The sequence below is a fragment of the Magnolia sinica genome, chromosome 9, assembly GCF_029962835.1.
Source record: "Magnolia sinica isolate HGM2019 chromosome 9, MsV1, whole genome shotgun sequence".
NCBI lineage: Eukaryota > Viridiplantae > Streptophyta > Magnoliopsida > Magnoliales > Magnoliaceae > Magnolia > Magnolia sinica.
This window is the reverse complement of record NC_080581.1, coordinates 37,564,395-37,590,953: the sequence shown is the minus strand read 5'-3', so window position 1 is coordinate 37,590,953 and position 26,559 is coordinate 37,564,395.

Genomic DNA, 26,559 nt, shown 5'->3' with positions numbered 1-26,559 from the left:
TCGAGTCAGGACCGATGAGATCGAACTTAGTCAGACTTGACATATTTATTACCATTGGGACTTTTTGCCTATATATAGGAAGCTTGCTCTTGGTTGCTTAGTGAGAAAAACAGAGAGAGCCTTGAGAGAGTTTTACACACTACTTACCCTAAGCTCTTTTTCTCATGGAAGTTCATCCTTTAATCCACCCTCATCATTGATATTCAATAGAGTAGATTGATGAATGAACTTCCTCATTCAAGGATCATCCAGCTACTATCTTAATGGAAAATCATTGAGCTGGGATACCTTGAATGCTTGAATGCTTGGAATCACTCTTTCTCTAAAATAGAAAAACATTTAATAGAGTAGGATTCCAACATAACCTTAACCTAACCCATCGCTTTTATTAGAACATCATCAAGTGTTGCGGATCAAGGGAACTGAAGAATCTTCATCATCAAGGAGGAGATCTTCATCAATATGCTTAATGGGACTCACTTACTTATCTGTAAGTCATTAGAGTCTAGAGACCTTGTTGATCATTCCTTGTGTAGGTTTGGGTCACAGGTGCTTCTCACCCCTTTCAAGTCCTCATAGGAGGCCTCTGACGGGAGAGTACGTGTGGGTACTGTGTGTTAACCCTTGCTCTTGTGTAGGGCATAAACTCTATGTTCATTGTGTGGATCCTTGGCCTGTGTGGCCTAAAACTGAGGTTCCTTGTGTGGATCCTTAGCCTGTGCGGCCTAAAATGGAGGTTCCTTATGTGGATCATTTGCTCTTGCGTAGGGCATAAGACTTAGGTGCTTCTAGTTAACCTTTGCTCTTGTGTAAGGCATAAACTTGTGTCTTATGTAGGCACATCTTAGGTACCTTGTGTAGGTCCTAGAGTCAACCTTGTGTAAGTTGTAACAGTTTGAGGTGAACTTGTTTTGAAACCTCTGTTAGTGAAATCCGGTACACTCATGGGTTGAGTGCGTCCGCCGAGAGTAGAGTAGGCACGTATCCAAACCACTATAAATGACTGTGTTTGGGATTATTTTTTACAAATTGCTCTGTTGTGCTTTCTTTGAATGTTCTTATGAAGCATATTAACATGATTATTTAGAACAGATAAGAATCACATCCCACACATAGTCACACTATTCATCTATCGTAGACTAATTATATATATTGGTTAAATATTGAATAGTCCTGTGATTGGATCCTCTATTTGGCTTGGAAGCCATTAGAGTTAAGTTGAAGATATCTTGATAAGTTCCATATTATATCAAGATTAGGTTAATAGGATTTTAAATTGGCATAAAATTTTATAAAGTCCTATTCACCCCCCTCTAAGAAACTTTGACCTATTCCTACTACTAGAGCAGTCATTACTCGCAATTTCACAAGATGTTGATACTAAAGTTCAGTTTCATCTGTTTGCACCTGTAACATGAATGATTTGTTGAGCAAGAGTCATCAATGATATTGCAATTTTTAAAGGTCCCGTGACCATTTAATATTATATAACCTTGATTGTTAATTATCTCACATTCATGATCTAAAAATTTTACACTATGATCATTATCACGAATTTATGATATGCTCAGTAAATTATGCTTTAATCCTTCAACATATAGTACATTTTCAAAGATATGTAGATTGAAAAGTTTTACATTACCTCTTTCGATGATCTTGCAATTGCTACCATTTCCAAACGTAACTGAGCCACATCGATTTGATTGATGTCTGATAGAATCACCTTATCACTTGTCATGTGTCTAGAATATTCACTATCTAAGTATCATCTCTATGAAAGCCATGTGGATGATAAGAGACTTAACCTTTGGAAACCATTTCATTATAGTTCTAGGTTTAGGAGGATCTCTTACAATTCGTTGTGTTTGGGAGTAAGAGTTTTCTTATTTCTAATTTGTTATTCCCAGAGTTGGATTTCTAGAGCTCTTTAAGAAAGTCCACTATGTTATCGGCTAGAGGAGGATTATTATTTCTCCTTTGATATAATGTGGTAGTTGGCATTAGTTTTTATATTATGAGTTTTTTTAAAAGATTTTACGTTTTTGTTTACTTCCTTTAGAATTTATCCTTTAGACTTTAAAGATTCTTCTTTCACAAATATTGGAGCGGAATTTTTAGATTTTTATGTGCGACTTTTGATATAACCCAAGGCAGATTTGTCACCACTTCGGCGAGATGCAATTAATAATTTTTCAAGTTTCTGGTTTCCTTATGTATATATCCAAGTATCTTTTGAAATCATAAGGGAAGAAACTTCTATTTTTAGATTCCCATTTTCATATTTGATATTTTGTATTTCAGAAATTTTTAAGTTCAAATCTAATTTTATTTTCTCAAAGTAAACAGAAAAATGAGATTTTTCCAAAATGGCTTTTTCAATTTCTAATTGAAGTTTGACACATTTTTCTTTTTGAATTTTCAGCTTAGCCACAATCTTACAACTTTCTTTGTACTGGGCATCATATGCTACTTGGAGATCATCTTCATTTTCAGAATCACTTCCAGGAGTTTCATAATCAGAAGATTCACATTCATCTAAAGAAGCAATTCTGGCTATAGTCATAAAAGCCTTTACATCTTTCACGTTTATTGATCTGATTCATCAGTTTCTGAATTGGATTCAGATTCCGATGATTCATCCCAAGTGGCAATCATGCCTCTTCTCCTAGATTTATCCGTCTTAAGAAATTTTGAAGCTAGATGCCCAAATTCAGAACAGTTAAAGCATTGGGTTTCTTTGGATTTTGATTTCCAAAAATTTGAATTTCCTTTTCTTTTGTCAAAAGGGTTTTGAAAATTTGATTTATTTTTATTTTTGAAAATTCAATAAAACTTTTTAGTATCATCCCCATTCTCATCATTATAATAGTTTACATTTATATCTTTGGATTTGGATTTAGAGGATTTGAGAGATATGGACATGTTTTTAAGAGCTTTGAAATTTAGCTCGTAGGTTTGTAGAGATCCAACTAATTCCTCAACCTTCATAGCTTCGGTATCCCTCAAGTCTTATATAATAGTAACTTTTGAATTGAACCTATAAGGAAGTGATCACAATATCTTTGCACAAACCTTGCTTTCAGGAACTTTTTCTCCAAGACCCCACATAGAATTAAAAATGTCATTTAGTTACGTATAAAAGTCCATGAATAACTCACTTTCTTCCATACAAATTTTCTCAAATTTTGTTGTGAGGATTTGGATCTTAGACTTTTTGACAATGTTAGTTCCTTCATATGTCATTTCGATAATATCCCATGCTTGTTTTATTGTATCATAAGAAATGATTCTTTTGAATTCATCTAGTGATAGAGCACGTGTTATTGCATTTAAGGCTTTTACATTTACACTACATTCACTTTTCTATGTTGTTGTCCAAAAACTATAAGCGGTTTCTTTCATGGACATAGTTCCAACCTCAGCTAATACTTTCATCATTGGAGGGGTCCATTTTGTTAAAGTGGCTTACCACACACTTTCATCAATAGATTTAAGAAAAATTCTCATTCTGGCTTTCCAATAAGAATAATTTGAGACATCAAAGGAAGGTGGACTGGTAATGGATAGACTATCGAAATTTGACATTACAATAGCTTTGGATGTAGCTCTAGGAGGTAAATTGTAAAAAGAGCAACCTCGCTCTGATACCACTTGAAAGGACGAGCTATAGATGTCCTAGAGGGGGGTGAATAGGACAATACCATATATTTCGATATAGTGCAGAATAAATAAATAAATAAATATTATCAATGACTTAGATTATTGAAATCTCGATTTCAAATAGTTCGTAGGACAACCTTCACCTAAAAGATTTACGGAGGACAATCTTATTTCACAACATCTTTGAGATCAAAACATCAAATTTAGCAAAAGACATTCAATACAAATAAAGAAATAAAGAGACAATCGATCACCACCAATGCACAAGGAGTTATAAAGGTTTAGTGCTTAACCCCACACCTACTCCACTCCCAAAATTACCACCCTCGATATTTTGGCTTTCATTATTTCAAGATTTTCATGGGATCACCTTAACAACCTGATACAGTTTTTGTGATTTTCACAAGCTATCACAACAAAACCTAACTTTTGATTTTCACGAGCTCACCACAAAACAACCCACGGAGATTTTCGGGATATCTTAAAAAAAAAAAAAAAAACCCAATGGAAAAAAAATATATACAGTACTTATCTTCAGATGCCGATATGAAGACGTAACTTTAACTTGATTGCAGCGATCTTCTTTCTTGGAAAATTGATGAAGCCATATATTTATTCAACCTAAAAAGAATATAGGGATCTAATGTATTTTTCAATATAATAAACAAAACTCTAAATGCTACAAATTCTTCTCTGAATCTCAAGTAGAGTTTAGATAACTCTCTTAAAACAATCGAAACTAGATTGAGAAAGAGACTAAGATAAGCTAAATAAAAATTAAAATTATCGCATGAATGCTTAAGAAGGGCCTAACTTTCTCTCTTTGCTTCAGTAGATTAATCACTGAATTTTGTGTTCTAAATGAATAAGAAAAGGCCTCTATTTATAGCTAAGGGACTTGGAAATTCGGCTGGCCTGACTTTCGGTTCGGCTGATCGAATTCCAACGATTGCGTTCCAACAACTTTCAAATTTCGCGAGATAAGATCTTTCAAAAATTCAGCTAGCTCGAGCCAAAATTCGGCTGGCCGAATCTCCCTGAGATCCAAAATATTAACATTGCTAGAAACTTGACCAAACACACTCAAGCCGGCCGAATGGACAGGTTCACCTAGCCGAACCCAAAGTTGGGTTGGCCGAACTTGCCACGAAAAAAGCCTATTTTGTTGTATACTTTCCATAATTTTGTTAGGTTGGCCGAAGGTAGTTAAGCTAGCTGAACTTGAAGTCGGGATGACCTAACTTTAGTGTATTTTACTTAGTATTGTATATTATTATGACATCACTTAAAATACACCTAACCTAGGGTCATTTTAGGGTTATACCACCTAATGGTTGACACATATAAATTACTTCAGTCTTTGAAACATGCATAACCTTTAAGACTTGAGATGTTGAGTCTCCTTTGAGATGTTAATCTAGTCTTTACGTAATCTTCATGAGTTCCCGAAGAACATCTTCATGAGTGCTTGTGATCCATTTAGGACTACGAAATTTGACAACACTGAGTGTGTTTTAAATATAAGCACTTACAATGAGAACTTGATTTAATGATTTAATATATTAGGTTCTAGACTGGCTATATTTCATCCTTGTATCTTGGAATTTTACTTACATGCATAGGACTGCACTGAATGTTTTTTTTTTCAGAAGGAGGTTTGAAATTTAGGTTTTGAATATTATTTTTTTGCATGTTTTGCTTGGGACTAGTAAAATGCTGGTTGGGGGTGTGTTGAGAGTAAAATATTACATATTTTTTCCCTTATTATGCATTGGTTTTATAGGTATAGATGTGCCTAATTGGTCTAACTACATATGTTTTTCTATGCGAGGTGATTTGGAGAGTTAAGATGAAAAAAATTATTAAAGAAAAGATTTAATGCTCAAAGAATGACTAAGTAAAGATTTAGAGATTTGGAGGTGATTAGTGAAAAATTCAAGCGCAAAAATTTTAAGAAAATCAAGTGCAAATGAGGGAGAAAAGATTGGTAGAATTAAAAAGTACATTAAAAAAAATAACAGACTGTTTGGTCCCACTGAGGTTAGTTTGGTTTAAACGAATGTGCACAAAATAGTCTAACAAGAAATTGTGATTTTCAAAAGAAATTTGCATCGACACTTAAATGTGACCGAAGTCGGTTTCGGTGCCACTAAAGGAGAGTTCAGTGCGACCTAAGGTGTAAGACCCATATCCTATTCTGTACCGTTCCGTAGGCTTCCGCGGTCCTCCCGGTCGAATTTTGGCAACCCTCGGCCTGTATCTGATGTTTGTACGCGATCCTAAGCCGAGTCCTGCATACCGAAGTTATCTCGACCCAAAACTTATACCCTAGCGACCGCGCCGTCGCTGCGGTTCCAACGCCACGACTCGCGTACCGATCCAATACCCGAGTCAAGAGATGTGGACCCGCGTTCATTTTGAAGAAACGACGTGTGTTGCGAATTCCGAGAGAATCTCTATGACATGTCACATCAACTCAAGTCAATTACACAAACCCATACCCCATCCCACCTCACCCTACCACAAGTACGAGCAATCATCACTCTTTTTCCCTAAGTTAACTCTCTCTCTCTCTACCCATCCCTCTTTTTCAAAATTTCAAACAAACCTATATCTCTCCATCCCTTCCTTACAACACCCATCACCCATCTCTCTCTCTCTCTCTCTCATTCTCTAACTATTTTCTAAGCAAACCCATGGAGAGGAAAACATCCATGGCTTTTATGGAGTGAGAAAGAGTTTTATGTGTGGCCCACTCCCTACCACTTTATCTCCCATCTCCACCCTTCAAATCTCATCATCCTCCATCGAATTTAAAGCTTAGGAGCCAAGGAGTCCAAGGAGCTAAAGAAGGAGGCCATAGGTGGGTGATCCACCATTGATTTCAGATTTTAGGGCCCACTTGTTGTGGGACCCACATTGATGTATGCAATGTAGAGAGGGGCCCATAGTGGCAGGGTCCCTCTATCTCCCTGTTTCTCTTTCTCTCTCTCCCTCTCTCGTATGGATGGTGTGTGTGTGTGGCTCACCATGAAGTATATATTTTATCCATGTCGTCTACCGAGTGGCCCACATGGCAGTCTGTTTGGACCAGCCCAAACGATGTTTGGAAAAACACAAATATCAGCTTGATCCAAGAGTGTGGCCCACCTGACGTGGGGCCGCCATATTGCGTAGGGCCACCCAAACCATCCATGTGGGGCCTACTAGTGGGGTGTGCCCCCTTTTATCCAGGCCGTCCAGCATCCCAGGACGCTGGACACTCCCATTTACACGGCCAAACACACACACATATATATAAATATGTATATATATATATATAATGCATATAATATATTTATATACTATATAATATAATATATTACATATTATATGAATGATGTGGTGGGCCACTGCTACGTGGGACCCACCACAATATATATGCATCTGATCTGCACCGTACAGATCATCAGACTATCTGGACGGTGGCTTTTCTTTATGTTATGTTATATTATAATATATTATATCATATTATATTATATGATAATATATTATATTATATTATATTATATATGTTATGGTGACTACGTGGACCGCACCATGATGTATGTTACATCTACACCGTCCAGTTGTTGGACGGTGCAGCAAGCATGACATCCAAGACGTCCATCCATCTTATGGGTGGAGCCCACCGTGATGTGAACCATGTCCATCCATTTGACATGCATGCGGCCCCACCATGATGCATGTGTCGTATCCTTACCGTCCATCCAATTTTGAGGGGGCCACACATGACGTTTGGGGTCTTATTCGCACCGTCCATATGGTGGGATGGTGGGCCCCCTTTTGATGCATGTATTCTATATTCAGCCGTCCATCAGATTGGATGTGGGCCCACCATGCCGCATGTGTTTTATCCAAACCGTCTATACATTTGGTGAGCTCGTCCTTGGGCTTGAGACTAAAAAATAAGACATATCTAATATCAAGTGGACCACCCTACAAAAAATAGTGGTGTTGAACACCCACCATTGAAACCCCTTTGGGTTATAGAAGTTTTGATTCAATATAATATTTGTTTTCGTTCCCTGTTCAGGTCCTTGTGACCTTATGAACAGTATGGATGAAAAATAAATACTATGGTGGGCCCACTAGAAATTTAACGATGGAAATCATTCTCACCATTGTCATTTGTGGTATGGTCCATATGATCCTTTGGATATAAATCATTTTTTTATGCACCATAATGATCCCTTGCAATGAATGCATGATGTATTGGACTCGGCCTATTCAACTCGGCCTATTCGACCGGCTCATCTGATTCGGCCCATTTGTAGCAGCCCATTTGACTCGACCCGTTCGACTCGGCCCATTCGATTCAGCCCATTAACTTGGCCCATTGATTCAGCCCATTTGACTCGGCCCGTTTGACTTGGCCCATTTGATTCGGCACATTTAAATCGACCCGATGTTATATCTATATTAGCCCATTTGATTCGGCACAATTGATTCGGCCTAATTGATTCGATCCATTTGATACAGCCCAAGGGCCCGATGTGATGTATATGAGGCCCTTGTATAAGGCCCAGTATGATGTGTTTGCGGCCCATTCGTTAAGGCCTAATATGATGTATTTGGGGCCCATGGGTTGAGGCCCATTGTGATATATTTGGGGCCATGGGATGAGGCCCATTGAGGTGTATTTGGGGCCCACAGGTTAAGACCCGTTAAGATGTATTTGAGACCTAGGTGCAGGGCCCACCTGTTGTGTATTTGAGGCCCATGTGATGTATTTAAGGCCCAGGTGCGAGGCCCACCTATTGTGTATTCAAGGCCCGATGTGATGTGTGATTTTTCCATGATATATGTAATGATGTTTATGTGGGCCACTCCTTGTGAGCAATATTGGTTAAATGTCCACATTGATGGGCAATGATGGTTGAATGCCCACATTGTGACCTTCCCTTGGGACTGGTTAGGCCATTCTCATCGATGCCGATTGCCGATTCCAATCATCGAGGCTGATTATCGATCGATTCTGATTGTTGTTGCCAATTGCAGATTCTGATTGTTGAGGTCGAATATCGAGGCCGATTGTCGAGGCCAATGTGATGTATATGCGGCCCGTATTTGAGGCCTATTGTGATGTGCATTCAGCCCGTGTTTGAGGCCCCATGTGATTTATATGCGGCCCGTATTTAAGGCCCATTGTGATGTACATTTGGCTCGTGTTTGAGGCCCCATGTGATGTATATGGGGCCCGTATTTGAGGCCCATTGTGATGTGCATTCGACCCGTGTTTGAGGCCCCATGTGATGTATATGCGGCCCATATTTAAGGCCCGTTGTGATGTGTAATCAGCCCGTGTTTAAGGCCCAACGTGATGTATATGAGGCCTATGTGATGAGGCCCATCGTGATGCATTCGAGGGCCAAGCGATGAAGCCCATTATGATGTATGTTAGGCCCACGTGAAAGGCTCATCATGATGTGTATTAAGCACTTGAGTGAGGCCCATGCTGTCATATATTTGGCCCTTGTGTGAGGTCATGGATCCACTATATATTAGGCTCTATGTGGGTCATTCCTTGGGGGCAATGTTGGTTAAATGTCTACATTGTCGAGGTCGATTGTCGATGCCGGTTATAGATACTGATTATGGGTATGTGACAGCATAACATCATGATACATGCCCATGCGCATCATCTGCATGTTTATTTTGAGATGCGGTTGATCATTGCATATGTCATTGGGAAGGTTGTTATAAGACTCCCTGATAGGCGGAGGTTATCTCACATGAGTGCATGGTATGCGAAGGATTGATGCATGATTGGATTGTATGACTCATGCATCTTGCATTGTGTGTTGTGATTACTGTACGCCCTAGCGACATCAGGGCCGTAGCCTCCACAGGCATGTCGTGGATGGTTAGATGGGACAACAAAAATGTTTGGTTCAAGCATTTGGGCACTTTGGATGTCTGTGGGTGAAAGTCCCTAAACCTCTGTGGCCAAGAGATGCCCTAACGTTGAGACTGAGTAGATACATGAGCAGCCGAGTACCGAATACCAGGAGGCCACGTCTCCCACTGTATCATGGTTGGTTGGGAGGGGGTATGGCCTTGCCTGCCCAAGCGTAGGGGGCATAGCTAGGCTAAGTTTGACTAGCTCATAAATAGGTCCGCTATCGACGTGCCGGGTAGATAATGGCTGACTACTGGTCAGGCGGACAGTAAGGTCTCTTCCACTTGCATGGTTGCAGGTCAGTGGGAGGCGATTTGCATATAAAGTGTACTAGACCCCGGTGATGATCCTAGAGATGAACAGTACTAATATGTGGACTTATTAAGCAGGCGTTGTATATTCATTCATCACTATCCACTTGGGTTGGTGGTGCGCAACTATTTATTACGTGTACCTTCGTAATGGCCAGGATTTCGGTTGGGGCGCACGACTAACCTGAGATCAGGAGTTTACCACATTGAGTCTGACTATCCAAATTAAGCATGGGACTGGTTTGGATAGAAGTCCCTTGTGATGAACCCCATAGCCTACGATACCATGTACTATCATCCTGACTTCACACTCCAGCATGATTATTCCATTCGCACCGCATATTACATTACATCTGCGGCATATGGCATTTTGGATTACTATGTTTCTACATTTATATGGTCTTGGTATGACTAACGCTATTTGTGATACTCATCAGGAATTGTATATTGCATTGCATCCTTGGCATCTGATATTTAGCTCTTTATGACTCCTCATTCGCTTAGTTAATCTGTATTACGTATCTTGCTATTGATTGACTCATGGACTTGTCAGTATTTCCGCTTACTCTGATATCATATGATTCATGATTTTACCAGTATTTTCAGTATTATATGATTATTGCATTGTATTGAATACTTGACACTTGCCTTGTGCACATACTTTCACCACCCTCTAAGCTTTCTATAAGCTTATGCATGATAGATGCGTGCAGGTGACGTTAGTTGCAGCGGCGTTAAGCTTGGAGCGTGCAGCTGTCTTCTGGAGTTTCGATTTTATTTTTTGACATATATATTTCTCTTTTAGCATTGTATTCAGATGTTTATATTAGTGGATATGTGATTATGATGTTGCCTTTGTGATTTGGATATACTTGTGGTTATGCTTCTTAAGAGTTAAACGTACATTGGAAAATCCTCCTTGTAGGATCCCAGGATCGGAATCTGGTGTATGGACGTTAGGAGCTAAGAATGGGGTACTACGGAGGCTGTCGACACTGGATTCGGCATTCGAGAATTCTGTGAGCCCGATTTCCAAGTTTGGGGCGTGACAGAAGTTGGTATCAGAGCATAACTTGGGAATACCTGAGGATAACATCACATATCTGCTGATAGCTACCCTGCACTTTATGATTATCGAGAACTTAGAATGATTAGGTCCCGAGTTCGAATAACTTAGCGATCTTCTGTTATAAACTCTTAACGTGCGTGCCTTTAAGAGTTCTCAAGGTTGATCGGCGCCTTTGTTCTTCACTATAGGAATGCTGCCCAGGAGAGTGATTTGAGTGACTTCTGTTCCATCACCTGAGACCCTTACTCCCCAGCCTGAGGATGCCACTCCTCTACCCAAGGCTGGTGCGGATCCAACCGTACCCGTGAGTGCCTCCCAGTAACAGCAGATGTTGCAAGTTGTGACGACCGCCCTCCAGGGGCAGAGCAGGCACCCCATTATTTCGCCAGCCCAGGCAGAGCAGGAGCACGCGAGTGCCCTTCTTCTAGAGTTCCAACAGTTCGATCCACTGTGTTTCCATGGCGAACTAGACTGGACAACAACCGAGAGATGGCACTTCGAGGTAGAGAAGATCTTTGATACGATGACATGTACGACCCAACAGTGAGTCCGGTTAGCTGTATTTCTTCTCTAGGGTGAGGCCGAGCACTGGTGGACCTCCATTACCCATGTTGTGGGGCCTGATTTTGTTTGGACACGGGAGGATTTTTGTAACGCCCTAAAATTCGGGGGTCGAGCATAACTCAGCTCCCGAGTTCCAAAACATCACTTATGCAACATATTTAATGATGGATGTATGTTGACTGTATTAGTGCATAAAACATGGAATAGATTAAGCCAAAAACACAGATATGATTCAGGGATAAGTGAATAAAGCAAGCGGAAGACTTATAGTAAAATGTGTACAAGTGTAAATCCCTGAATTATATATACAAGCCAGATCGTATGAAAGTGTTATTTATCAAAATTATAAGTATCAATTACATCGTTTCAGTTCCCAAAAATAAACCCAGAGATCCCGCACATCAGACCGAGGCTCTCTAGAACCCGTCTGAAAACTGCATATAGGAGAAGGCAGCCTCGTCATCATCCAGCTCCTGCTCTGCCTCAGAAGTCGCATCCACATCTGCAACATCAGAGCCTAAGACAGAGTCTGGTGGGTGTTTAACACCGCCCCAGAAACGTGGGAGTGAGTGATCAACTCAGTGAAACAATAAGGTACTGGTTAACATGTTATCAGTTCAATCAAACAGTAATGATAAAGCAGAACAATTAAATAAATCCTAAGTACTCTTGTTAATCCAAGGATGTATGCAAAATGATGCGTGCCCTCACGCGTACACCATCAGCGTCTTCATTTTACGTTACGCATGACATTGCCTCAAAGTGCGCCACATCTACAAAGCACATGCAAATGCGGTGCATGGATATGATTACCAAGTTGTTATTAGTCCATTTCATACAGCAGGATTGAGAAGCTAAGATACTTTCCTCATGTCACCATCCAAACAGTAATCCATACTAGGGACGTCAATCCTAGACATCTCATACGATCATATATTTGAGGTCATAGCAAAGGGCTCGTCACCAATCAATGCACGCCTTTCATGCCCTTACTACCATAGTTCGGCTCGTTACCTCATTGCGGTATCCAGGTATGCTCGAGGTCACTACAAAGGGCTCATCACCAATCAATGTAGGCCGACAGTAAGAATATAGTGTCCCATACCACCATAATCGGCTCACGAGATTAGTTACTCACTGGTCACTACGGGGAGGCTCGTCACCCCAGCGTAGGCCGACAGCTCGACCACGGTGTCCCATACCACCATGTCCGGCTCATGAGTCTTAGCGGATCAAGGTACCATGGTTATTTGGATTTCACTGGTAAGTTCGGTACCTTAGATTCAAGCAGTAGCGTCCAATACATGGTAAACGTACATCGGATAATCGGGTTACTTGACGAACTCGACTAGCACGAGCGCACGTTGAATTGAACGACATAGAGTGCGCAAACACTCCGCGTGGCCAAACCACTGCCGCCAACTCTAATACGGCTCGGGTTCGTCTCATACGTCCTACGTGGCGAAAGCGATCTCAACCACGAACATAGGGTCAATTACCGATTTCCTGGACTAAGGCATAGTCCCAAACATCTTACACTACTACAGATATTCATGTGGAATGTAAAACAATAATGGAACAACAACTTAAATCATGGTACATAAGCACTTAAGGAATATCAACTTAACATAAATGTAAGCATAGGAGATGCTTGAATTTAAATAACTTGGAATGTAACTGCATAAAGGAAATCATGCGTATCAATAGGAGTATTGAGAATCACTTCTCAACGCCCACAATTAGTGTAATCAGTTACACTTAGATCATTCATGCATTTCTACCAACACTTAGCATACATGGAACAACATACATGACGTATGTTGAAATACATGCACTTAGACAGTTCCTTTTACCAAGGAGTTGTCATACATGCATCTAGCATACATACATGACAATTAATCATGGCAAACATAAGTGCATATTTTATACGTATACGGTACTTTATAAATACACATAGAATACACAAATCTCAATATAGCACATGCATATCAGGAAAGCAATGTAAACACAATGTTTGGCATGTGAAATCTCATCCATAACAAGAATAAATCACTAACTGGGATTGAAAGCCTTGAAAACCATAACCTATACACTTAAAGTCCGCACCTTAAGCGACGAAAGAACCACCGAACTGATTTAGACGAGTTGTCTTCGTCAACGGTGCTAGAATACCCTAAAACAAAGATAGAAATGAGATACAACAACTCCAAAACTAATCTAAGCTCTAACACAGGTTAGGGTTAGGTTAACTTACCCCAAAAGAACTCAGAACCGTCAGAAGAACGATCCAAAGTGAAGGTTCAAAGATGAAGAAGAACAAGGAAGAAACCAAGATGATTCACCAACTTATCTCTCTCACTTTCTCTCTCTTTTCCACTCTCTTTCCAAGCTAGGGTTAGAGAAAATCGTATGGAAAAGAGAGCTAGGGTTTAAGGACTATAAATAGGCCTATTCTTGACGAAAATAACCCCAGGGTCAAGGTATACTTAGGTTATAACCAAAGTAAGCCTTTCTTGATCCAACGAAGCACTTCTGGTGGGCCTATAACCACGAAAGGTCGGACTTAAGCTCATTGACCATGGATCTAGGTCAAGCTGAGTTTTCATACCGACCGGCTCTTCAGATCAGCCGTGGCGGACCACACTCAATTCAACGGTCACGGAATCTTGATCAGGTCCACAAGCACTAGGATGTGCCTGGGCCAACTATCCTGATCAGAGGGTGAAATTGGGTCAGAATCCAACGGTCAGATAGCTTAAAATCGTCGCGCAAGCGACACGACTCAGATTTCATAAAAAGCTTAATAAATTCCAACCGTTCTCACACTCTTCACTCCGAGCTCAAACAAATCGACCCAGAATATCATATGGACTTGATTTTCGAGGTGATGGTCAAGCCCAACTTGGTGACCGCAACAGCCTAAGATCATCACCATCGGATTTTCGACGCGCGGTCCAGGTCCGATCCAGATCTTCCAAAAATTCCCCAGAACAACTAGATTTAGCGATGGATCCCAGATTTCAGAGTAATGTAGCGCTCACTAATCTACACATTTAGAACCATGCAGATACAATTTAAAGTGATTGATGCGGATTTCACAAGCAATCGAGTAAAGCGCTAATTACCCCAAAACAACTACTTAAGGAAAGATTAGCACAGAAAATTCCAAGGTCGTTACAATTTTATTGATCGATTCGAGCAGTAGTACTTCCCCGACCACATTCGTCGTCAGAGAGCATTAGAGTTCGAGACTCTGGTGCAGAGGGACATGTCCGTGGCACAGTACGCGGCCCGTTTTGTGGCACTATCGAGGTTCGCGCTGTCTTTGGTTGATGATGAGGGGTAGAGGGCCTGCCGTTTTGAGAACATCTTACATTTTGGCCTCAAGAGCCATGTCGTCGGACACATGCTCCAGACCTTTGAGCAAGTAGTTCAGAGGACCCAGATTTATAAGGTAAAATGGAACGATTCGCAGAGGGTTCGTGACTACAGAGGAGATCGGAAGAGGAAGATCCCCTCTGGTAGTTTCTAGCAGTAGTAGCATCGACGACCGCAGAGGCACATGAACTGTCCATCCTTTCAAGCACCAGCAGCACCTTCAGTACTACCAAAGAGACCGTTTACGGGCGTTTGCTTCAGATGTGGTGAGACGGGGCATCGTAAGCATGAGTGCCCCCATTTTCAGCAGCAACGACCTCTTTGGGGGGGACATACACCTCTCTAGCAGACCTAGGGTAGGTTTTATGCAGCTCTGCAGGACCCTCAATCATCAGGAGTCACCGACGATTCGCGCAACCAGGCATTATGACCATCTTGTTAGATTAGTCATTGGTGAGATGGTGAGGTTGTAAGGTATCCTAGTTTCGATTGTTTATGATCCATGATCTGAGGTTTAGTAGGGGTTACCACAGTGTTGGTGAGGCGTCTTGGGAGCGCAAGGTTGAGATTAGAGAGCGCTATCCCCATCCTTATGTAAACAGATTGTGCCTTGACTTATATATGATGTTTTCTCTTCCCTTGTCTGTTCTGTAAATTTCGATGACGAAATTTTTTATTTGAAAGGGAGAGTTGTAAGACCCGTATCCAAGTCCGTACCGTTCCGTAGGCTTCCGTGGTCCTCCCGGTCAAATTTCGGCAACCCTCGACTTATATTCGACGTTTGTACGCGATCCTAAGTCGGGTCCTACATACCGAAGTCAGCTCGACCTGAAACTTATACCCTAGCGACCGCGCCATCGCCGCGGTTCCAACGCCACGACTCGAGCACTGATCTAATACCTGGGTCAGGAGATGTGGGCCTGCGTTCATTCTTAAGAAATGTCGCGCGTTGCGAATTCTAAGAGAATCTCTACGACATGTCACATCAAATCAAGTCAAGTACACAAACCCATACCCCATGCCACCTCACCCTACCACAAGTACAAGCAACCATCACTCTTTTTCCCTAAGTCAACTCTCTCTCTCCCTACCCATCCCTCTTTCTCAAAATTTCAAACACACCCATATCTATCCATCCCTTACAACACCCATCACCCATCTCTCTCTCTCTCTCTCTCTCTCTCTCTCTTTCTCTCTCTTTCTCTCTCTCATTCTCTAACTATTTTCCAAGCAAACCCATGGAGAGGAAAACGTCCATGGCTTTCATGGAGTGAGAGAGAGTTTTATGTGTTACCCACTCCCTACCACTTTATCGCCCATCTCCATCCTTCAAATCTCATCATCCTCTATCGAAGTTGAAGCTTAGGAGCCAAGGATCCAAAGAGATAAAGAAGGAGGCCACAGGTGGGTGATCCACCGTTGATTTCAGATTTTAGGCCCCACTTGTTGTGGGACCCACATTGATGTATGTAAAATGTCGAGAGGGGCCCATAGTGGCGGGGTCCCTCTATCTCCCCGTTTCTCTTTTTTTTTCTCTCTCTCTAGTATGGATGGTATGTGTGTGTGGCCCACCATATAGTATATATTGTATTCATGTCGTCCACCGAGTGGCCCACATGGCAGTCCGTTTAGACCGGCCCAAACGAAGGAAAAACACAAATATCAGCTTGTTCCAAGAGTGTGGCCCACCTGACGTGGGGCCGCCATATTGCGTAGGGCCACCCAAACCATCCATGTGGGGCCTACTAGTGGGGTGTGCCCACTTTTATCCAGGCCATCCAGCATCCCTGGACGCTGGACGCTACCGTTTACACAGCCACACACACACACGTATATATATATAATGCATATGATATATTTATATACTATATAATATAATATATTACATATTATATGAATGATGTGGTGGGCAACTACTACGTGGGACCCACCTTTATCTTGATACCTACATCGTCCAAATGCATCTGGACGGTGAGTATGGGTAGTCTGCTACCATGTAGACATATATAATATATAATATATAATATATTAATAATATTATATTGGTGGACCACACGTGTGGACCCACCACGATATATATGCATCTGATCCGCACTGTCCAGATCATCAGACTCTCTGGACGGTGGCTTTTCTTTATGTTATGTTACATTATATGATATTATATTATATTATATTATATTCTATGATAATATATTATATTATATTATATATGTTATGGTGGGCCACTACGTGGACCGCACCATGATGTATGTTACATCTACACCGTCCAGTAGCAGGCATGACATCCAAGCCGTCCATCCACCTTACGGGTGGAGCCCACCGTGATGTGAACCATGCCGTCCATCCATTTGACGTGCATGCGGCCCCACCATGATGCATGTGTTGTATCCTTACCGTCCATCCAATTTTGAGGGGCCACACGTGACGTTTGGGTCTTATCCACACCGTCCATATGGTGGGACGGTGGGCCCCCTTTTGATGCATGTATTCTATATTTAGCCATCCATCAGATTGGACGTGGGCCCACCATGCTGCATGTGTTTTATCCAAACCGTCTATAAATTTGGTGAGCTCGTCCTTGGGCTTGAGACTAAAAAATAAGACATATCTAATATCAAGTGGACCACCCTATAGAAAACAGTGGTGTTAAACACCCACCCTTGAAACCCCTTTAGGTTATAGAAGTTTTGATTTAATATAATATTTGTTTTCGTTCCCTGTTCAGGTCTTTGTGACCTTATGAACAGTATGGATGGAAAATAAATACTATGGTGGGCCCACTAGAAATTTAACGGTGAAAATCATTCTCACCATTGTCATTTGTGGTATGGTCCATATGATCCTTTGGATATGAATCATTTTTTTATGCACCATAATGATCCCTTGCAATGAATGCATGATGTATTGGACTCGGCCTATTCAACTCGGCTTATTCAACCGGCCTATCTGATTCGGCCCATTTGTACCGGCCCATTTGACTCGGCCCGTTCGACTCGGCCCATTCGATTCGGCCCATCAACACGACCTATTGACTCGGCCCATTTGACTCAGCCCATTTGATTTGGCCCATTCGAATCGACCCCATTCAATCGGCCCATTTGACAAGGTCTATTCGACCTAACCCATTGATTCGGCCCATTCGACTCGGCCCATTTGAATCGGCCCGATGTTATATATATATATATATATATATTAGCCCATTTGATTCGGCCCAATTAATTTGATCCATTTGATACGGCCCATGAGATGTATTTGGGGCCCATTTGGAAGGGTCCGATGTGATGTATACGAGGCCCTTGTATAAGGCCCAATATAATGTGTTTGCGGCCCATTCGTTGAGCCCCAATATGATGTATTTAAGGCCCATGGGTTGAGGCCCATTGTGATATATTTGGGGCCATGGGTGTAACGCCCTGAAATTCGGGGGTCGAGCATAATTCAGCTCCCGAGTTTCAAAACATCACTTATGCAACATATTGAATGATGGATGTATGTTGTCTGTATGAGTGCATAAAACATGGAATAGATTAAGCCAAACTGCAAACATAATTGAGGGATAAGTGAGAAACGCAAGCGGAAGACTTAAAGAAATATATGTGTACATGTGCAAATCCCTGAAATACATATACATACCAGGTCATACTTACAAGTGTTACTATCAAAAATTACAAGTATCAAATGACATCATCTATTCCCAAAAAGAAATTCCAGAATCCCACGCATCAGAACAAGGCTCACTAGAACCCGCATGAAAACTGCATGAAAGAAAATGCAGCCTCATCATCCTCGAACTCCTGCTCTGCTTCAGGGGTCGCATCAACATCTGCATCTAAGACAGAGTCTGGTGGGTGTTTAAACATCGCCCCAGAACGTGGGAGTGAGAGATCAACTCAGTGGAACAATAAAGCAAAGGTTAACATGTTATCAATTCAATCAAGCAGTAATGATAAAGCAGCACAATCAAAGATGTCCTAAGTACTCTTGTTAGTGCAAGGATGTATGTAGAATGATGCGTGCACCTCGCCTGTACACCCTCAGCGTCTTCATCTTACGTTACGCATGATACCACCTCAAAGTGCTCCACCTCTTCCATGCACATGCAATGCGGTGCATGAATATGATTACCGAGTTGTTATTAGTCCTTTTCATACAGCAGGATTGGGAAGCTAAGGTACCTTCCTCATATTAATTTCCAAACAGTGATCCAATCTAAGGTCGTCAATCCTAGACAATCTCATATGATCATATGGTTTTAGGTCGTTGTAAAGGGCTCGTCACCAATGAATGCACGCCTATCATACCTTTGTTACTACAATAAGGCTCGTCACCTCAATGCGGTATCCAGGTATGCTCGAGGTCACTATAAAGGGCTCGTCACCAATCAATATAGGCCGACAGCACGAATATAGTGTCCCATACCACCATAATCGGCTCACGAGTTTGGTTGCTCACCGGTCACTACAGGGAGGCTCGTCACCCCAGCGTAGGCTGACAGCTCGACCACGGTATCCCATACCACCATGTCCGGCTTATGAGTCTTAGCGGATCAAGGTACAACGGTCAACAGGATTTCATCGGTAAGTTTGGTATCCTAGATTCATACAATAGCGTCCATACATGGTGAACATACATCGGACAATCAGGTTACTTGACGAACTCGACTAGCACGAGCGCACGTTGGGTTGAACGACATAGAGTGCACAAACACTCCGTGTGGCCAAACCACTGCCGACAACTCTAATACGACTCGGGTTCGTCTAATCATGTCCTACATGGCGAAAGTAACCTCAGCCACGAACTTAAGGTCGATTACCGATTTCCTGGACTATTTCATAGTCCCAAACACATTCCACTACAACAGATATTCATATGGAATTTAGAATAGTAATGGAACAACAACTCAAATCATATGGTATGTAAGCATTTGAAGAATATCAACTCAACATGGATTTTCACATAAGTAATACTTGAAATTAAACAACAAGGAATATGACTTGCATGTGGTAAATCATACACATCAATAGGAGTGTTAAGAATCGCTTCTCAACGCCCGCAATTAGGTTAATATATTACACTTTAGATCAATTAGACATTTCTACAAACACTTAGAATACATAGTTCAACATACATGACGCATGTTGAAATACACACATTTGGACAATTCCTTTTGCCAAGGAGTTGTCACACATACATCTTGCATAAATACACGACAAATAATCATGGCAAACACATGCTCATATTTTATATGTATACGGTACTTCCTACATATACATAGAATACACAAATCTCAATATATCACATGCATATCAGGAACGCAAAATAAACATAGCATTTGGCATGTGAAAACTCATCCATAACAAGAATAAACCATTCACTGGCATTGAAAGCCTTGAAAATCATAACATATACGATTAAAGTCCGCACCTTAAACCAGAAATAGAGCACCGAACTGATTCAGACGATATGTCTTCGTCAACGGCGACAAGATAACCTAAGGCAAGAATAGAAATGAGCTACAACAACACATAAACTATTCTAAGCTCTAAAACAGATTAGAGTTAGGTTAACTTACCCAAGGATGAACTCAGAATTGCCGGAAGAACGATTCAAGAGTGATGGTTTAAGGATGAAGAAGAACAGGAAAGAATCTAAGATGATTCACCAACTACTCTCTCACTTTCTTAGCTAGGGTTAGGAAATTCGTATGGAAAAGAGAGTTAGGGTTTTAAGGTCTATATATAGGCCTAACGTTGATGAAAATAGCCCCAGGGCCAAGGTATACTTGGGTTATAACCAAAACAGGCCTCTCTCGATCCAATGGAACACTTCCGGTGAGCCTTTTTCCACGAGCGGTCGGACTTAAGCTCACTGACCATGGATCTAGGTCAGGCTGAGTTTTCGTACCGATCGGATTTACAGATCAGCCGTGGCGGACCACACTTAAATCAACGGTCACCGAAACTCGATCAGGTCCACAAGCACAAGGACACGCCCGGGCCATCTTCCTTGATTCGAGGGCGAAATTGGGTCAGAATCCAACGGTCAGATTGCTTAAAATCGTCGCGCAAGCGACACGACTCAGATTTCATAAAATCATATTTAAATTCTCACCGTTCTCGCACTCTTCACTTCGGACTCAATCAAATCGACCCAGGACATCATCTGGACTTGATTTTTGAGGTGATGGTCAAGTCCAACATGGTGACCATAACTGCCTAAGAACATCGCTATCAGACTTTCGACGCGCGGTCCAGGTCCGATCCAAAGCTTCCAAAAATTCCCAAGAGCAACTGGATTTAGCGATGAATCCCAGATTTTAGAGTAACCTAGCGCTAATGATTTTACAGGTTTTGAGTCATGCAGATCAAATTTAAAGTGATTGATGCAAATTTCACAAGCAATCGAGTTTAGTGCTAATTACCCACAATTAACTTCTAAAGAAAAAATAGAGGTAGTACTCGGGTCTTGGCACAAAATTTTTCGGGTCATTACAATCTACCCTCCCCTTAAAGAAAAATTTTGTCCTCGAAATTCATACATTCTCATATTCCACAAGGATCTGAGGGTATCTTTTTTTGACCTCAGCTTTAGTTTCCCAAGTAGCCTCTTCTTCATTATAATGCGTCCTCAGAACTTTCACAAGAGGGATGACCTTGCTACGCAATACCTGCTCCTTCCTGTCTAGAATACGCGTCGGTCACAGTACATATGTGGCATCCTCGCTCAACTGCACCTGCTCCCAACTAATAATATGCGAAGGATCAGGAACGTATTTCTTCAGCATAGAAACATGAAATATGTTATGCACGCCTGGAAGAGGTGTAGGTAAAGCAAAGCGGTATGCTACCGCTCCCACTCGATCCAGAATTTGAAATGGACCAATAAATCTCGGCGTAAGCTTTCCCTTCTTACCGAACCGCAGAACTCCTTTCATAGAGAAAACCTTAAGAAACACATGGTCTCCAACCTCAAACTCAAGCGGTCGCCGCCTCGTATCAACTAACTCTTCTGCCTGCTCTGGGCTGTCAGAAGTCGACGTCGAATAATGTCAACTTTCTCTGAAGTCGCCTGCACCAACTCCGGGCCAATCAAACTACGCTCGCCAACTTCTGCCCAGCAATACGGTGCTCTGCACGGGCGACCATACAACGCCTCATAGGGAGCCATGCCAATACTCGCTTGGAAATTGTTATTATACGCGAACTCTGCATAAGGGAGACAATCATCCCAACTGTCCTTGAAATCCAAAACACAAGCTCGCAACATGTCTTCTAGAACCTGATTCACACGTTCCGTCTGCCCATCTGTCTGCAGATGAAACGCGGTGCTGAACTTCAATTTCACACCCATCGCTTCCTGGATACGAGTCCAAAAGATAGATGTGAAACGCGTGTCTCTGTCAAACACAATCTCCAAGGGAACTCCATGCAGACGCACAATCTCCTTGATATACAACCTAGCCAACTCGTCTGCAGAGTTTATAACTCTGATCGGTAAGAAATGAGCCGACTTCGTCAATCGGTCGACGATCACCCAAATAGAGTCATGCCCCTTCTTCGTTCTCGGTAACCCAAAAATAAAATCCATAGAGATGAAGTCCCACTTCCATTCTGCTATGGGCATGGGCTGAAGCAACCCAAGAGGTCGGCGATGCTCTGCCTTAACCTGCTGGCACGTGAGACAACGAGACACAAATTCAGCAATGTGAACCTTCATGTTGTCCCACCAATAAGATCTTCTCATATCCTGATACATCTTCGTGCTACCTGGATGCATCGCAAGCTTAGAACTATGGGCTAACTCGAGAACCTCCCGTCTCAAGTCAGGAATATCTGGGACACATAATCGGCCACGAAATCGTAGGCCCCCATCAGAACTAACACTCCACTCGGAGTTCTCATCTGTACCAACCCACTTTCTCATTTTCGCCAAAAGCTCATCATCTGCCTGAGCTGCAATGATCTTCTCGACAATGAGGGGCTGTACATGAATGTGTGCGATAACCTCATACGGCTCTTCCACCGTAAGCTTCTTCTCAAAGTCTCGCACAAACTCCAACATGTCCCATTCTGCTATCATTAGCGGAGCCGCAAACTCTATAGCCTTCTTGCGACTCAACGCGTCTGCCACAAGGTTCGCCTTGCCCGGATGGTAAGAAACATCGAACTTAAAGTCTTTCAATGTTTCTATCCATCGGCGCTGCCTCATATTCAAGTCACGCTGCGTGAAAATATACTTAAGGCTCTTGTGGTCACAAAAGAGCTCGAACTCCTCTCCGTAGAGGTAATGTCTCCAGAGCTTTAATGCGAAAATGACAGCTGCCAACTCCAGGTCATGTGTAGGGTAATTCTCTTCGTGTTTCCTCAACTGTCTTGAAGCATAAGCAATCATCCTGTCCTTCTGTATAAGGACACAACCCAGGCCAACGCGAGAGGCGTCAGTATATATAATATACTTAACCCCTTGCTCTGGCAATACTAGCACAGGGGTGGACGTCAACTTGTCCTTCAGCTCTTGAAAAGCTACCTCTGCCCTCTCATTCCAAGCAAACTTCAAATCCTTCCGTGTCAACTGAGACAACGGTCTGGCTATCTTCTAGAAGTCTCAAATGAAGCGTCGATAATAGCCTGCTAGACCCAGAAAGCTTCTCACCTCAGTAACTGAAAGTAACTGAACCAGGTTGCTTCCAGTCTTGAAATGCAGCTACCTTAGTAAGATCGACAGCTATCCCTTCCTTGGACACCACATGTCCCAGGAACTTGACTTCCTCTTTCCAGAAATCGCATTTCTTAAACTGCGCAAAAAGTTGATTCTTCTTAAGAGTATCCAAGACCGCTCTTAAGTGCTCCTCGTGCTCTTCCCGACTCGCAGAATAAATCAAGATGTCATCGATAAAGATAATGACGAATCGGAACAAGAATGGCCGAAACACCCTGTTTATCAGATCCATGAACACGGCTGGTGCATTCGTAAGACCGAATGACATCACAAGGAACTCATAGTAACCGAAGCTAGTCCTGAAAGCGGTCTTCTGCACGTCCTCATTCTTGACATGCAACTGATGATACCCTGACTGCAGATCAACCTTCGAAAAGTACCATGCCTCCTTCAACTGATCAAACAGATCATCAATCCTGGGCAAAGGATACTTATTCTTCACAGTCACCAGATTCAACCTGCGATAATCAATACATAATCGCAAGGAACCATCTTTCTTCTTCACAAATAAGACAGGTGCTCCTCAAGGAGACACACTAGGCCGAATAAAGCCCAAATTTAACAAACCATCTATCTGCTTCCTCAATTCCTCCATTTCACTCGGAGGCATACGATAGGTGGGCAAAGAAATGGGTGCTGCACCAGGCATGAGATCGATAGTAAAGTCAATCTCATGCTGAGGAGGTAATCCAGGAATCGACTCAAACACATCTTCAAATTCCTGAACTATAGGTGTGTTTTCAAACGCCAATTCAGCCATACTCTCCAACAGAGAAGTATAATAATCAAGACGAAAGGATAACTGACCTTAACTGGGAAAGTAATTGTCTCACCCTTAAGTCCATGAATTGTCACCGACCTTGCTTCACAATCAATCTCTGCTCGCATCCTCGTGAGCCAATCCATACCTATAATAACATCGTAATGAAAAAGAGCTACGAAAAAAAAGTCAACACGAATCGATCCACTTCCTAGATCAACCCAACAATCTATACAATGCTTGTTCATAGTAGAGGAAATCCCCGTAGCGGTAGTGAGCGTCACTCTTTTCATAGAAATAGTGCTCAAACTCAGACGCCTAACTGCCGCATATGATATAAGAGAGGTAGTGGACCCTGTATCCACTAACATAGAAACGAGACTACCTTCAATGTGCACTGTAACCTCGAAGGATCTCGGCACCAAGTCAGACATAGGCGCTTCAGCTGAGAGCGCATGAACTCGAGCCTGCTGCTGACAATTCGGCGGAGGAACCATGGGCCGCTGAGGTGGCCTGAAGCTAGGTACAGCAGGTCTGAAGGATGGATGAGCTGGCGCTGAATGAAGAGGTGGTGGTGAAATAACCTGAGGCATCGGACGGCTGATCCTCTGCGGTGGAGTAAAACCACTGTCCCTCATACGCAAAAAGTAAAAACGATCCAAATGCCCCATCTTTCCACAATATGAACAGCGAAGATCAGCTCGCACCTGCTGAGCGGGTGGCGTTGAACGCCTAGGAGGAGAATCTGCCGGCGGCCTCTTACCGAGAAAAGGTGCAGGTCTAGGAACCATAGGTGCTCGCATTCGGGACGACCTATCCCCGTCCTGCTCTGCTCGCAAGGACATGCTCACCAACTCCGCATAGGAAGATATGCTAGCACAGCACATCTTCGATCAGATCTCAGGCCTCAATCCCTCAGAAAAACGCAGCATCCTCATCGGCTGATCGCTCAGAATCAAAGGAGCATAGCGACCTAGCTCAGTGAACCGGTTCTCATATTTCGTCACCGACATCCCTCCCTAGTGGAGGCGAAGGAACTCACTCTCCTTTTCATGTCGATACGTAACCGAAAAATACTTCTCGTGGAAGCGTGCCTCAAACGCCTGCCACGACCACTCATATCCTTCCTCGACAGTGCGAAGAACACTGTCCCACCATAAACTGACCTCCTTCTCAAACATGAAGGAGGCAAGCTCGACCTACTTAACCTCTGAATAGTGCAGCGGTCTCAGCATCTTAGAGATGCGATCAATCCAGTACTCGGCCTTCTCGGGTCTATGAGAATCCGCAAATGTGGGAGGTCGTAAGCGCTGGAATCGCTCAAAAGTGCCACTCGCACTAGCGCTCCTACATGGGAGCATAGGTGAAGCAGGTGGAGTCGCCCCCATTGACTGAGCAAAGATGCCAGCTATGGAAGATAGGAACTGTTGCTGCTGCTGGTGCTGCTACTGCTGAATCTGCTGTTGTTGCATCAACAGCTGCTCAAACCTATCAGAAGGTGGAGCAGACAAAGATGAACGATTCGACTCAGGAATCGAAGGCGTGACTGGAGGAGTCATAGGTGTCGGCCCAACACCAGCATGAGACGGGCCCGACTGTGGATCCGTCTGGCTATCGCTCAGGGGAGGAACCCTGACAAGCGACTCAACCAAGGAGAGACGGGCCGAAGTCTTCGAACCCTTAGGAGGCATACCCTACATTCAACAGAGGGTGCAACCTGTAAGATTCTACGTCCACATAATCCACCCACACAGCACTCACAACACAACTTCAAAGATAAATAACATGCATTCCATTAAACAAAATTTGACGCAATACAAGTAGTGGAGCATTACATGAATCACGATAAGGAAAGCATGTGAACTACAACATCTAAAACTTCAAACAACAACAAACAACTTCCAACTACTAAGCCAACAACGGCTACACACAAAAAGAAACAACAAAATAAAGCAAAGGACGACTACAATGACAACTACTCATCGAAATCAGGAGATGGAGGCGGGGTACCTTTATCCTGCAAGCAACACAGGATAGACTTCAGAGTTCGAGTCACCTTCTTGAACTTATGCTTCACAAGGCCTCGAAGATCTATGATATCCTGGCGTAGAACAGCCTCCCCTTCCTCAAGCTGAGCGATACGGGCATCCCTAGCAAC